Consider the following 13,384-nt stretch of genomic DNA (forward strand, 5'->3'; position numbering starts at 1 on the left):
CTCTTGTATTGAAAGGACCCTTGTGATCACACTGGGCCCACCCAGGTAATCTCCCCATCACAAGGGCAGCCCGATTAGCAACATTATTCCATCTGCAACCTTAATCCCCCTTTGTTTTGTAACTTAACATACTCACAGGGTATTAGGGTGGGACATTTTTGGGAGGGGGCATGATTCTGCCCTCCACCAATAAATGTGGAATGATCCTATGTACAGTGATGTTACTAACTCCCAACGTAGAAGAAACACCCCTTTTTGGAGGAAGGAGTAAAAGTGAGACACACGCTAGTTCCTGCTCTTCCCAACAAGAGGCCCCTGTAAGCCTCTCTGCCCCTTTCTTTATAAAACAACAGAAGTTAGTTTTCGGCGGGTGATAATAGGTAGTTCTCATGTGGATTGTTTCATTAAGGTGGTACACTTCAGCTCATGAAATCTCAGGTTAAGACAGGGACCTCCAGACAGAGGAGTGGATAAAGAAGATGTGGTATATATATACAATGGACTATTACTCAGCCATAAAACAGAACAAAATAATGCTATTTGCAGTGACCTGGATGGACCTAGAGATTATCATACTAATAAGCCAGAAAGAGAAAGACAAATACCTAGGGCTTCCCTGGTGGCGCAGTGGTTAAGAGTCCGCCTGCCAATGCAGCGGACAGGGGTTCAATCCCTGACCTGGGAAGATCCCACATGCTGTGGAGCAACAACCAAACCCACGCACCACAACTACTGAGCCTGTGCTCTAGAGCCTGCAAGCCACGACTGCTGAGCCTGTGTGCCACAGCTACTGAAGCCTGCGCACCTAGAGTCTGTGCTCTGCAACGAGAGGCCACCGCAATGAGAAGCCTGCGCACTGCAAAGAAGAGCAGCTCCCACTCGCCGCAACTAGAGAAAGCCCACATGCAGCAACGAAGACGCAACAGAGCCAATGAATAAATAAATAAATAAATTTATATATAAGAAAAAGACAAATACCATGTGATATCACCTATATGCGGAATCTTAAAAAAAATGATACAAATGAACTTATTTACAAAACAGAAATAGAGTTACAGATGTAGAAAACAAACCTATGGTTACCAAAGGGAAAGGAGGGGAGGGATAAATTGGGAGATTGGGATTGACACATACACACTACTATATATAAAATAGATAACTAATAAGGACCTACTGTACAGTACAGGGAACTCTATCCAATACTCTATAATGACCTGTATGGGAAAAGAATCCAAAAAAAAGTGGATACATGTATATGTATAACTGAGTCAAGAGGGAACACAGCAGAAACAAGAAGAACTACAATTCTGTGGCCTGTAGAAGGAAAATCACATTCACAGAAAGATAGACAAAATGAAAAGGCAGAGGATTTTGTAACAGATGAAGGAACAAGATAAAACCCCAGAAAAACAAATAAATGAAGTGGCAATAGGCAATCTTCCAGAAAAAGAATTCAGAATAATGATGGTGAAGATGATCCTGGACCTCGGAAAAAGAATGGAGGCAAAGATCGAGAAGATGCAAGAAATGTTTAATGAAGACCTAGAAGAATTAAAGAACAAACACCTAGAAGAATTAAAGAACAAACAAACAGAGATGAATAATACAATAACTGAAATGAAAAATACACTAGAAGGAATCAATAGCAGAATAACTGAGGCAGAAGAACGGATAAGTGACCTGGAAGACAGATGGTGGAATTCATTGCCACAGAACAGAATAAAGAAAAAAGAATGAAAAGAAATGAAGACAGCTTAAGAGCCCTCTGAGACAACATTAAATGCAACAACATTCACATTATAGGGGTCCCAGAAGGAGAAGAGAGAGAGAAAGGACCTGAGAAAATCTTTGAAGAGATTATAGTCAAAAACTTCCCTAACATGGGAAAGGAAATAGCCACCCAAGTGCAGGAAGTGCAGAGAGTCCCAGGCAGGATAAACCCAAGGAGAAACACACTGAGACACATAGTAATCAAATTGACAAAAATTAAACACAGAGAAAAATTATTGAAAGTAGCAAGGGAAAAATGACAAATAACATACAAGGGAACTCCCATAAGGTTAACAGCTGATTTCTCAGCAGAAACTCGACAAGCCAGAAGGGAGTGGCACGATATATTTAAAGAGATGAAAGTAAAGAACTTACAACCAAGATTACTCTACCTGGCAAGGATCTCATTCAGATTCGACGAGGAAATCAAAAGCTTCATAGACAAGCAAAAACTAAGAGAATTCAGCACCACCAAACCAGCTCTACAACAAATGGTAAAGGAACTTCTCTAAGTGGGAAACAAAAGAGAAGAAAAGCACCTACAAAAACAAACTCATAACAATTAAGAAAATGGTAATAGGAACATACATATCAATAATTACCTTAAACGTGAATGGATTAAATGCTCTAACCAAAAGACACAGGCTCACTGAATGGATACAAAAACAAGACCCATATATATGCTGTCTAAAAGAGACCCACTTCAGACCTAGGGACACATACAGACTGAAAGTGAGAGGATGGAAAAAGATATTCCATGCAAATGGAAATCAAAAGAAAGCTGGAGTAGCAATACTCACATCAGACAAAATAGACTTTAAAATAAAGAATGTTACAAGAGACAAGGAAAGACACCACATAATGATCAAGGGATCAATCCAAGAAGAAGATATAACAATTATAAATATCTATGCACCCAACATAGCAGCACCTCAATATATCAGGAAACTGCTAACAGCTATAAAAGAAGAAATCGACAGGAACACAATAATAGTGGGCGACTTTAACACCTCACTTACACCAATAGACAGATCATCCAGACAGAAAATTAATAAGGGAAGACAAGCTTTAAATAACACAATAGACCAGGTAGATTTAATTGATATTTATAGGACATTCCATCCAAAAACAGCAGATTACACTTTCTTCTCAAGTGCACACGGAACTTTCTCCTGGATAGATCACATTTTGGGTCACAAATCAAGCCTCAGTAAATATTAGAAAATTGAAATCATATCAAGCATCTTTTCTGACCACAGCGCTATGAGATTAGATATCAATTACAGGGGGAATAAAAAGTAAAAAACACAAACACATGGAGCCTAAACAATACGTTACTAAATAACCAAGAGATCACTGAAGAAATCAAAGAGGAAATGAAAAAATATCTAGAGACAAATTACAATGAAAACATGACGATCCAAAACCTATTGGATGCAGCAAAAGCACTTCTAAGAAGGAAGTTTATAGCTATACAAGATTACCTCAAGAAACAAGAAAAATCTCAAGTAAACAATCTAACCTTACACCTAAAGGAACTAGAGAAAGAAGTACAAACAAAACCCGAAGTTAGTAGAAGGAAAGAAATCATAAAGATCAGAGCAGAAATAAATGAAATAGAAACAAAGAAAACAATAGCAAAGATCGATAAAACTAAAAGTTGATTCTTTGAGAAATAAACAACATTGATAAACCTTTAGCCAGACTCATCAAGAAAAAGAGGGAGACGACTCAAATCAATAAAATTAGAAATGAAAAAGGAGAAGTTACAATGGACACTTTAGAAATACAAAGCATCATAAGAGACTATTACAAGCAACTCTGTGCCAATAAAATGGACACACTGGAAGAAATGGACAAATTCGTAGAAAGGCATAACCTTCCAAGACTGAACCAGGAAGAAATGGAAAATATGAACAGACCAATCACAAGTAATGAAATTGAAACTGTGATTAAAAATCTTCCAACAAACAAAAGTCCAGGACCAGATGGCTTCACAGATGAATTCTATCAAACATTTAGAAGAGAGCTAACACCCATCCTTCTCAAACTCTTCCAAAAAATTGCAGAGGAAGGAACACTCCCAAACTCATTCTATGAGGCTGTCGTCACCCTGATACCAAAACCAGACAAAGATACTACAAAAAAAGAAAATTATAGGCCAATATAACTGATGAACATAGATGCAAAAATCCTCAACAAAATACTAGCAAACAGAATCCAACAACACATTAAAAGGATCATACACCGTGATCAAGTGGGATTTATCCCAGGGATGCAAGGATTCTTCAATATATGCAAATCAATCAATGTGATACACCATATTAACAAATTGAAGAATAAAAACCATATGCTCATCTCAACAGATGCAGAAAAAGCCTTTGACAAAATTCAACACCCGTTTATAATAAAAACTCTCCAGAAAGGGGGCATAGAGGGAACCTACCTCAACATAATAAAGGCCATATACAACAAACCCACAGCAAACATCATTCTCAATGGTGAAAAACTGAAAGCATTTCTTCTAAGATCAGGAAAAAGACAAGGATGTCCACTCTCGCCACTATTATTCAACCTAGCCATGGCAATCAGAGAAGGAAAAGAAATAAAAGTAATACAAATTGGAAAAGAAGAAGTAAATCTGTCAGTGTTTGCAGATGACGTGATACTATGCATAGAGAATCCTCAAGATGCCACCAGAAAACTACTAGAGCTAATCAATGAATTTGGTAAAGTTGCAGGATACAAAATTAATGCACAGAAATCTATTGCATTCCTATACACTAACAACGAAAGATCAGAAAGAGAAATTAAGGAAACATTCACCATTTGCAACAAAAAGAATTCACCATTGCAACAATTCACCATTGCAACAAAAAGAATAAAATACCTAGAAATAAACCTACCTAAGGAGGTAAAAGACCTGTACTCAGAAAACTATAAGACACTGATGAAAGAAATCAAAGATGACACAAACAGATGGAGAGATATACCATGTTCTTGGATTGGAAGAATCAATATTGTGAAAATGACTATACTACCCAAACCAATCTACAGATTCAATGCAATCACTATCAAATTACCAGTGGCATTTTTTACAGAACTAGAACAAAAAATAATCTTAAAATTTGTATGGAGACACAAAAGTCCCCAAACAGCCAAAGCAATCTTGAGGGGAAAAAACGGAGCTGGAGGAATCAGACTCCCTGACTTCTGACTATTCTACAAAGCTATAGTCATCAAGACAATATGGTACCAGCACAAAAACAGAACTCTAGATCAGTGGAACAGGACAGAAAGCCCAAAGATAAACCCATGCACCTGTGGTCAACTAATCTATGACAAAGGAGGCAAGAATATACAATGGAGAAAAGACACACTTATCTTCAATAAGTGGTGCTGGGAAAACCGGACAGCTACATGTAAAAGAATGAAAATAGAACACTCCCTAACACCATACACAAAAATAAACTCAAAATGGATTAAAGACCTAAATGTAAGACTGGACACTATAAAACTCTTAGAGGAAAACATAGGAAGAACACTCTTTGACATAAATCACAGCAAGATCTTTTTTGATCCACCTCCTAGAGTAATGGAAATAAAAACAAAGATAAACAAATGGGACCTAATGAAACTTAAAAGCTTTTGCAAAGCAAAGGAAACTATAAAGATGAAAAGACAACCCTCAGAATGGGAAAAAATATTTGCAAATAAATCAACAGGCAAAGGATTAATATCCAAAATATATAAACAGCTCATGCAGCTCAATATTAAAAAACAAACAACTCAATCAGAAAGTGGGCAGAAGACCTAAATAGACATTTCTCCAAAGAAGACATACAGATGGCCAAGAGGCACATGAAAAGCTGCTCAACATCACTAATTATTAGAGAAATGCAAATCAAAACTACAATGAGGTATCACCTCACACCAGTCAGAATGGCCATCATCAAAAAGGCTACAAACAATAAATGCTGGAGAGGGTGTGGAGAAAAAGGAACCTTCTTGCACTGTTGGTGGGAATGTTAATTGATAACAGCCACTATGGAGAACAGTATGGAGGTTCCTTAAAAAACTAAATATAGAATTACCATATGATACAGCAATCCCACTACTGGGCATATACCCTGAGAAAACCATAATTCAAAAAGACACATGCACCCCAATGTTCATTGCAGCACTATTTACAATAGCCAGGACATGGAAGCAACGTAAATGCCCATCAACAGATGAATGGATAAAGAAGATATGGTACATATACACAATGGAATATTCCTCAGCCATAGAAAGGAACGAAATTGGGTCATTTGTAGAGGCGTGGATGGATCTAGAGACTGTCATACAGAGTGAAGTAAGTCAGAAAGAGAAAGACAAATATCGTATATTAACGCATATATGTGGAACCTAGAAAAGTGGTACAGATGAACCGGTTTGCAGGGCAGAAATAGAGACACAGATGTAGAGAACAAACGTATGGACACCAAGGGCGGAAAGTGGCGGGGCGGGGATGGTGGTGGTGGGATGAATTGGGAGATTGGGATTGACATGTATACACTAATACGTATAAAATAGATAATAAGAACCTGCTGTATAAAAAATAAATTTTAAAAAAAAGCAATAATTGAGTCACTGATGTACACCTGAAACTAACACAACATTGTAAAAAACTATACTCCAAAAAAAATTTTAAAAAGACAGGGACATCTTCCAGGTATCATTTATCTACAGTATAGTATGGAAATTGTTGGAATTTCATTCTTTGATTTCTTTATTTATTGAATACCCTTTTATTGAGCCCAATTTGATAGGCATTCTCACAATAGCTATTACTGGAAGGCTGCCTGCTGTGACTAACTCAAAACACCCCTCAGAAAGTCTGCCAGACCTATAATCACTTCTGACATTTCCATTTAGTTGTGAGGTTTGGGGTCCATAAACACCTCACATTACAAAGAGAATTGAGAGCTCTAAGCCAAGCTGATTTCTAACCATCTGTAGTCAATTGGCTTTGGGGTGATATAACTTACAGAGGTTCTGAGCTATCTCTCCCCTCAAAATTAACTTCTCCATTCACAAAAACTTCAAAAACCAGTGGCAGGCCCCGCTGACTAATAATAAACATCACAGTGTCAGGCGAAGACTAGATAGAAAACACCCTGTCTCTGCGCATTTCCCAGTAGGAGGAAAAATGAGACAGTCTTTGGGGCCAGGAACGAATAGCCACTGTGTTACTTTTCTTTTTTTTTAATTAAATTAAAATTTTTTTATTGAAGTATAGTTGATTTACAATGTTGTGTTAGTTTCAGGCGTACAGTACAGCAAAGGGATTCAGTTATACATATACATATATCAACTCCTGTTTAGATTCTTTTCCCATTTAGGCTGTTACAGAGTATTGAGTTCCCTGTGCTGTACAGTAGGTCCTTATTAGTTACCTATTTTATATATAGCAGTGTATATATGTTAATCCCAATCTCCCAGTTTATCCCTCCCCCCTTTCCCCGCTGGTAAACGTAAGATTGTTTTCTACATCTGTGACTCTGTTTCTGTTTTGTAGATAAGTTGAAAAATCTGTTTTATTATATGAGCCTAGAACTTAACTTCATTCCACATATAAACACAAACTGCTTTTTGCACAGTTTGAATATATACTGTGTTTTCTAGGAATGTAACTACCTTGTGAAGGAAGGGAAGCTTGCTGTTGGTTTTGTTTAGAACTTTACCAAGAGTTTTTAAACCATTCAGAAATCAGATCATGGAAGGCAACACTGTTTATGGTATTTGAGAGGCTGATAGAATAAACACGTGCATCAGGTTGTATTCACAGGAATTCTGCATAAAGGTATAAACATCTTCTTACTAGTTTGTAATACTTTATGATCTAGTTGTATGCAGAAATTTACATATTGCAATACAGATTGTTTTATTATAGATTACTTTTATTTTTCCTTCCTATTACAGTTTGGGCATTATGTTGATTTTTCTGAAATTATATTTGTAGACTAGCTGTGATATATAAATTTCATATCATGGTAGTCAAGAGAGCATTATAAATCCCTATTATAAAAAGAGGGTGTTGGGTCCTTTTGACACAAAAACAGGGTTGAAAACGGCTAGTGTAGGAGTCTTGTGGTCCTTTTCTTCTCTAAAATTTTTGTTTTGTTTCTTATTTTTTACTCTGAGACTTAAAGTCACTGGAGAGTTTGAGCCAAAGAGTGCCTGATGCAGTTAGTTTCAGAAACGTCGTCACTCTTGCTGCTCTGTGGAGAACAGATGCGGGGGCACACCAACCCTAGTTTAGAGGGTTTAACAGCACCCTCCTCCCGTACTGCTTGGAACGAGATGCTTCATCTTTGTCCCCGTAGCCCAGCGAGAATGTTGGAGTGTCACTAAGCCACTCTGCGTCTCAGCTACCCCTTCCAGAAGCAGCTCTGAATGCTACCCACTCTCTGGATTCCCTGTGTCGTCCTGGATCTGAGCTCTGTGATACTCCATTGCTTGTTAGCTCATATATATATACATATATATATAAAGTGTGTACATATGTGTGTACATATATATTTACTCTATTTTATGTACTTATATTTATTTTTTATACTTATGTGTGTATGGAGAGAGAGAGAATATTATATAGATGTAAAATGTATTCTACCTTTCTAGCTGTCCTTGGAGAGAGAGTCATCCAGATTACCTATTCCACCAATTATTGATTCCACCATTATAAAGTGGAAATTCTGTAATTTTTTTAATTAAAAAAAAGAAACTGGAAGAAAAGAAACCAAAATAACATGTCTCTCTCCGAATAGTGGAATTCAGATAATATTTTCTGTATTTTTCAAATTTTCTGTAATTAAAACAAAAAATTCTTGCTTGATAGCATTATGTTTAAGAAGTCTGAGAGTCCCACACATTGTAAGCATATTTAAAAATAGAAGGCTGGGCTTCCCTGGTGGCGCAGTGGTTAAGAGTCCGTCTGCAAATGCAGGGGACATGGGTTCGTGCCCCGGTCCGGGAAGATCCCGCATGCCGCGGAGCGGCTGGGCCCGTGAGCCATGGCCGCTGAGCCTGCACGTCCGGAGCCTGTGCTCCGCAACGGGAGAGGCCACAACAGTGAGAGGCCCACTTACCGCAAAAAAAAAAAATAATAATAATAATAATAATAGAAGGCTTCCCTGGTGGCACAGTGGTTAAGAATCCACCTGCCAATGCAGGGAACACGGGTTCGAGCCCTGGTCCGGGAAGATCCCACATGCCGCGGAGCAACTAAGCCCAAGCGCCACAACTACTGAGCCTGTGCTCTAGAGCCCACGAGGCACAACTACTGAGCCCACGTGCCTAGAGCCCGTGCTCTGCAACAAGAGAAGCCACCACAATGAGAAGCCCGCGAACTGCAACGAAGAGCAGCCCCCGCTCACCCCAACTAGAGAAAGCCCACACGCAGCCACGAAGACCCAACGCAGCCAAAAATTAAAAAAACAATTTAAAAAGTAAAGTTGATATTATAAAAAAAGTCATCAAAATTTTTTTTTAAAAAGTGATTTAGGATAAGCCTGTTAGGAATGTTCTCATTCATTTTAAGATATGTGAGAGCTTTGTGAATATCCTTGGCCTGGAAATTACAATATTTAGTTGACTATTAGAAAATCATTGTATGGATAACAACAAGGTCCTACTGTATAGCACAGGGAACTATATTCAATATCCTGTGATAAACCATAATGGAAGAGAATATGAAACAGAATATATATGTCTATGTATAACTGAATCACTTTGCTGTGCACCTGAAACTAACACAACATTGTAAATCAACTCTACTTCAATTAAAAAAATAAATAAATAAAATAGAAAATCATTGTCGATAGGAAAGACTACGTGTAATTAAAAAATTATGCCCCCACTAGAGGTACCAATGTATTCTGAAACACCACACTGCAACATTTACCTAAAACTGGTTATATTTTAAGAACAGTTCCCAAACATCCAAGGCTAGTTAATGTATGCAAAACTGTTAGCTGATTTGATTATACTTGAAACATCGGCCAAAGAAATTGTTGATGATGACAGTGGTCTCGTGAAGAAACAAAAACAAAACCAGCTAGAGAGAGGATAATGAAATCTCTGTGCTTTTGTGAGACAGACGTTGTGGGTACTCAGATCCCGCTGGATCCTGTTACAGCTTCTAGTTGCACTCCTCAGCTTCTGGGCGCCTGTGACTCTCACAGGAGGCCGCCCTGGAGCTACAGGGGCCACTTGGCCTACCGGTTTACTCTCCCCCTGGGCAGCCCCAGCCCATGGCCAGTGCAGGAAAAGTGTGAAAGCCCAGCTTCCTTGCCATGAGCTGAGACAAACTCCGAGGCAGAACTTCCACTCCAGTGTTCCCGGTGGGATCAGGCAGAAACCACCCCCTGTAAGACTGAAATCACCCTGGGACTTGGCTTCTCTTTCCCTGTCGACCTCCCCTGAGAGCACTTCTGTGATAAACCACTGGCACAGGAATCCCTGATTTGGAATCCGTTTCTATCTCAAATTTCAACTTCTTTAGGGAAAAATATTAGTATAAAAATTTTTTTCTGATCCTATCAAGGATGCAGCAGGATTTATTTTTACATACAAGTCAGTTATGACATACATTGGAGTTAAAGACACTTTACATATTTAGCCACTTAATGTTAGTTCACTGAGGAACTATGAGGGACTGGAGGGTTAGTGGGAACTAACAGTATTCAGGTAAGTACATTTTACATCCGTGATATATAAACTGGCAATCTAGATCTGTGGTCTGCAGAAAAAGGGCTATTCCTGGAAGATCGAATTATCGATTAAGTAAAGTGGTGGCTTGGAGAAATGCAGGATGCTGAAGGTCACTGGCTCTGAAGAGGAATTTCACTCAAGCCGTCATGACCGAATAGACCCTTTTGTTCCTCTACAGAAGTATTTATGTCTACAAAGTCTGATCTAGACATCCAGGCTCTTGGAGTACTCCTCTCCCCAGGTGGAACTGGAAAAATACTGACAAACCCTGGGTGTACTGTTTGACCTACTTTACAGATGACAGAATTCACACTTAAAGGCTTGAAGCCACTTTCCCCGAGACAGTTTGTTCAGGAAATGGGAGTGCAGGGGTCTAAACTCAAGCAACCTCTCTCCAGCACCCTCGCCCTTGACTGCTGCCCCAAATGCACAACATTGTCTCTTGTGCTTATTGTGAGAGGGACAGGCCCAAGACAGACTAAGGAGCTTGCCTAAGGCATCAGAGTGGGTCCCCAAACGTATTTCTTATCTTGTAAAACTAGACTATCTGGTCGGCTGTCTGCCTAGTTCTTTCCTTCCTGTTACCCTCTAGATTCAATAAAATCCTCTTTAAATGATTTCTCCTGGTCCCAGCCACACTGCAGAGTATTGAGGGGAGGCCGTGGTGGTGACCACTAAGAGCCCTACCTAGAAAGTCAAAGGAGTCTTGACCAATCCAGGTACCCAACCCCACTTAAAGCCTGTTCCAAATCTACCAGACCTTGAGATGAACTTCTATTCTACTGAAGAAGGCAGTGGCTTTTCTGACACCTGGTGACATTCATGAAGAGTCACGTGACGAGGACCACCATTGTGAAACAGTGAGAAATCTGTTGCTCAAAGCATTTTCAGAACTTCAGACGTGTTTTAGAAATCACATAAAAATAATCCATGATACTGTGGCATAATTAGACATATTAATTTCTACTGTTACATTGTTCCATCAGGAAAGCTTTTCAGTTGGCAGCTAACAGCTTTCGTGGTGGTTTCTATCTTTGGGGTTGGCCCGTCTTGGTCTTGTCCTCAGCTTTGTTCTTGATCTGACTCTGGGGGCCTCCAGTTCTCCACTGACTGACTATAAGAAGAGAGAAGAAAAAGAACAGAATGGGGCATAGAGGGGCAAAATCTATGAGCAGTCATTATACCAAGAATGAACAAATTAGAGAACTACTAAATTGGGAGGAGGGGCTGAGCATTTAAACATTTTTCATTCTAATCACAATATTATACTAGATGTGTTGACAGCAATGGATTCTAACAGGTCCTCCCCACAGAATCCAACTGGGAGCCAATGGGCTGAATTCTTTAATGTGGATGATCATTTTTTGAATTTTCCTGTCTATCTGATAAGTGAAATTTCCTCGCTTAGTTAATAATCGACCTCTGGAACCTAAATAGTATGTTCACGGTCTCATAGAAAGAAGTTTAGTGATTAGATGACTGATAATTACATTACCCATCAATTACTGTTTCCAAATCAACTAGGACTGCCAGATAATGAACCTCTCTCTAAATGACAATGAGAATTGCAAATAAATGAGTTCAGAGGTTGATAGCATACTAATTAAATTAAATGATTGATCAGTTTCAGAGGGATGGTGAGTTGCCCTTTACCAGGACTTGAGAGCGAGCTGTGAGGTGTGTTTTCTGACTGCTTCATTAAATTTGAGTGCTTTGATGATGAGTTTTAAAGGTACAGGCTTCACTACCTGATACTACCTTTTCAGCAGACTTTTTTTTTTAAGGAAATTGATCAGTGTTTCCTACTAACAGGCTGTATTGTAAGTTTATTTTTCCTATATAAAAATTGTTGAAAACTATATGTATAGGGACTTCTCTGGCGGTGCAGTGGTTAAGAATCCACCTGCCAATGCAGGGGACATGGGTTCAAGCCCTGGTCCGGGAAGATCCCACATGCCACAGAGCAGCTAAGCCTGTGCGCCACAACTACTGAGCCTGCGCTCTAGAGCCCGCGAGCCACAACTACTGACCCCACACGCCACAACTACTGGAGCCCACAGGCCTAGAGCCCATGCTCCGCAACAAGAGAAGCCACTGCAGTGAGAAGCCCGCGCACCGCAATGAAGAGTAGCCCCCGCTCGCCGCAACTAGAGAAAGCCAGCGCGCAGCAACGGAGACCCAACGCAGCCAAAAATAAATAAATAAATTTATTTATTTTTAAAAACTATATGTATAATGATGATATTCACTGCAGCATGAATAACAAGAGCTAAAATCTATGAACGCTGTAAATGTCCAGCCAACATTCCCAAGGCTGAACTGGAGGCTGGTGGTGGGCTATGGGGAAAGGGTTCCTGGGTAAAAACTTCCACTTCGGTGAGTCTCTGTGGGATCATCAAGATGTAGCTGGAGGCTGCATGTCACCTCACTCCTGGTGTCAGGCAGCTTGACGCTTCCAGGACAAAAACAAAGAATTGTTTTTTCTCCCAATGATGCGTATTTATAAAACTTGAGTATCCGGCAGTGGAAACCAGTGGGAAACTAGGTCTTTTTAGACCAAAACCTTTATTGTTAGAAAAGGTGTTGTAGCGGTTCCTTCTTTTTTTTATAGTTAGTACTGTTGGGATACAACTCTTGTTAAAAACTTCTAAAAACCCAATACCAACTGGGCAAAGGAAGTGATCATTACACCCTTTAAAAATCTGTAGCAACAAATACTATTCTAATATGAAATCTAAGCTTCAAATACATTGTGTGTGGGAAAACCAGACTTCAGATGCCTCATCTTTATCTACTGAGAAACACCACAAAAAAGGAGAAAAGAATGTCAAGGTTTACAGTAGCACTGTATAATAGAACT

Source organism: Stenella coeruleoalba, assembly GCF_951394435.1.
Source record: "Stenella coeruleoalba genome assembly, chromosome: 5".
NCBI lineage: Eukaryota > Metazoa > Chordata > Mammalia > Artiodactyla > Delphinidae > Stenella > Stenella coeruleoalba.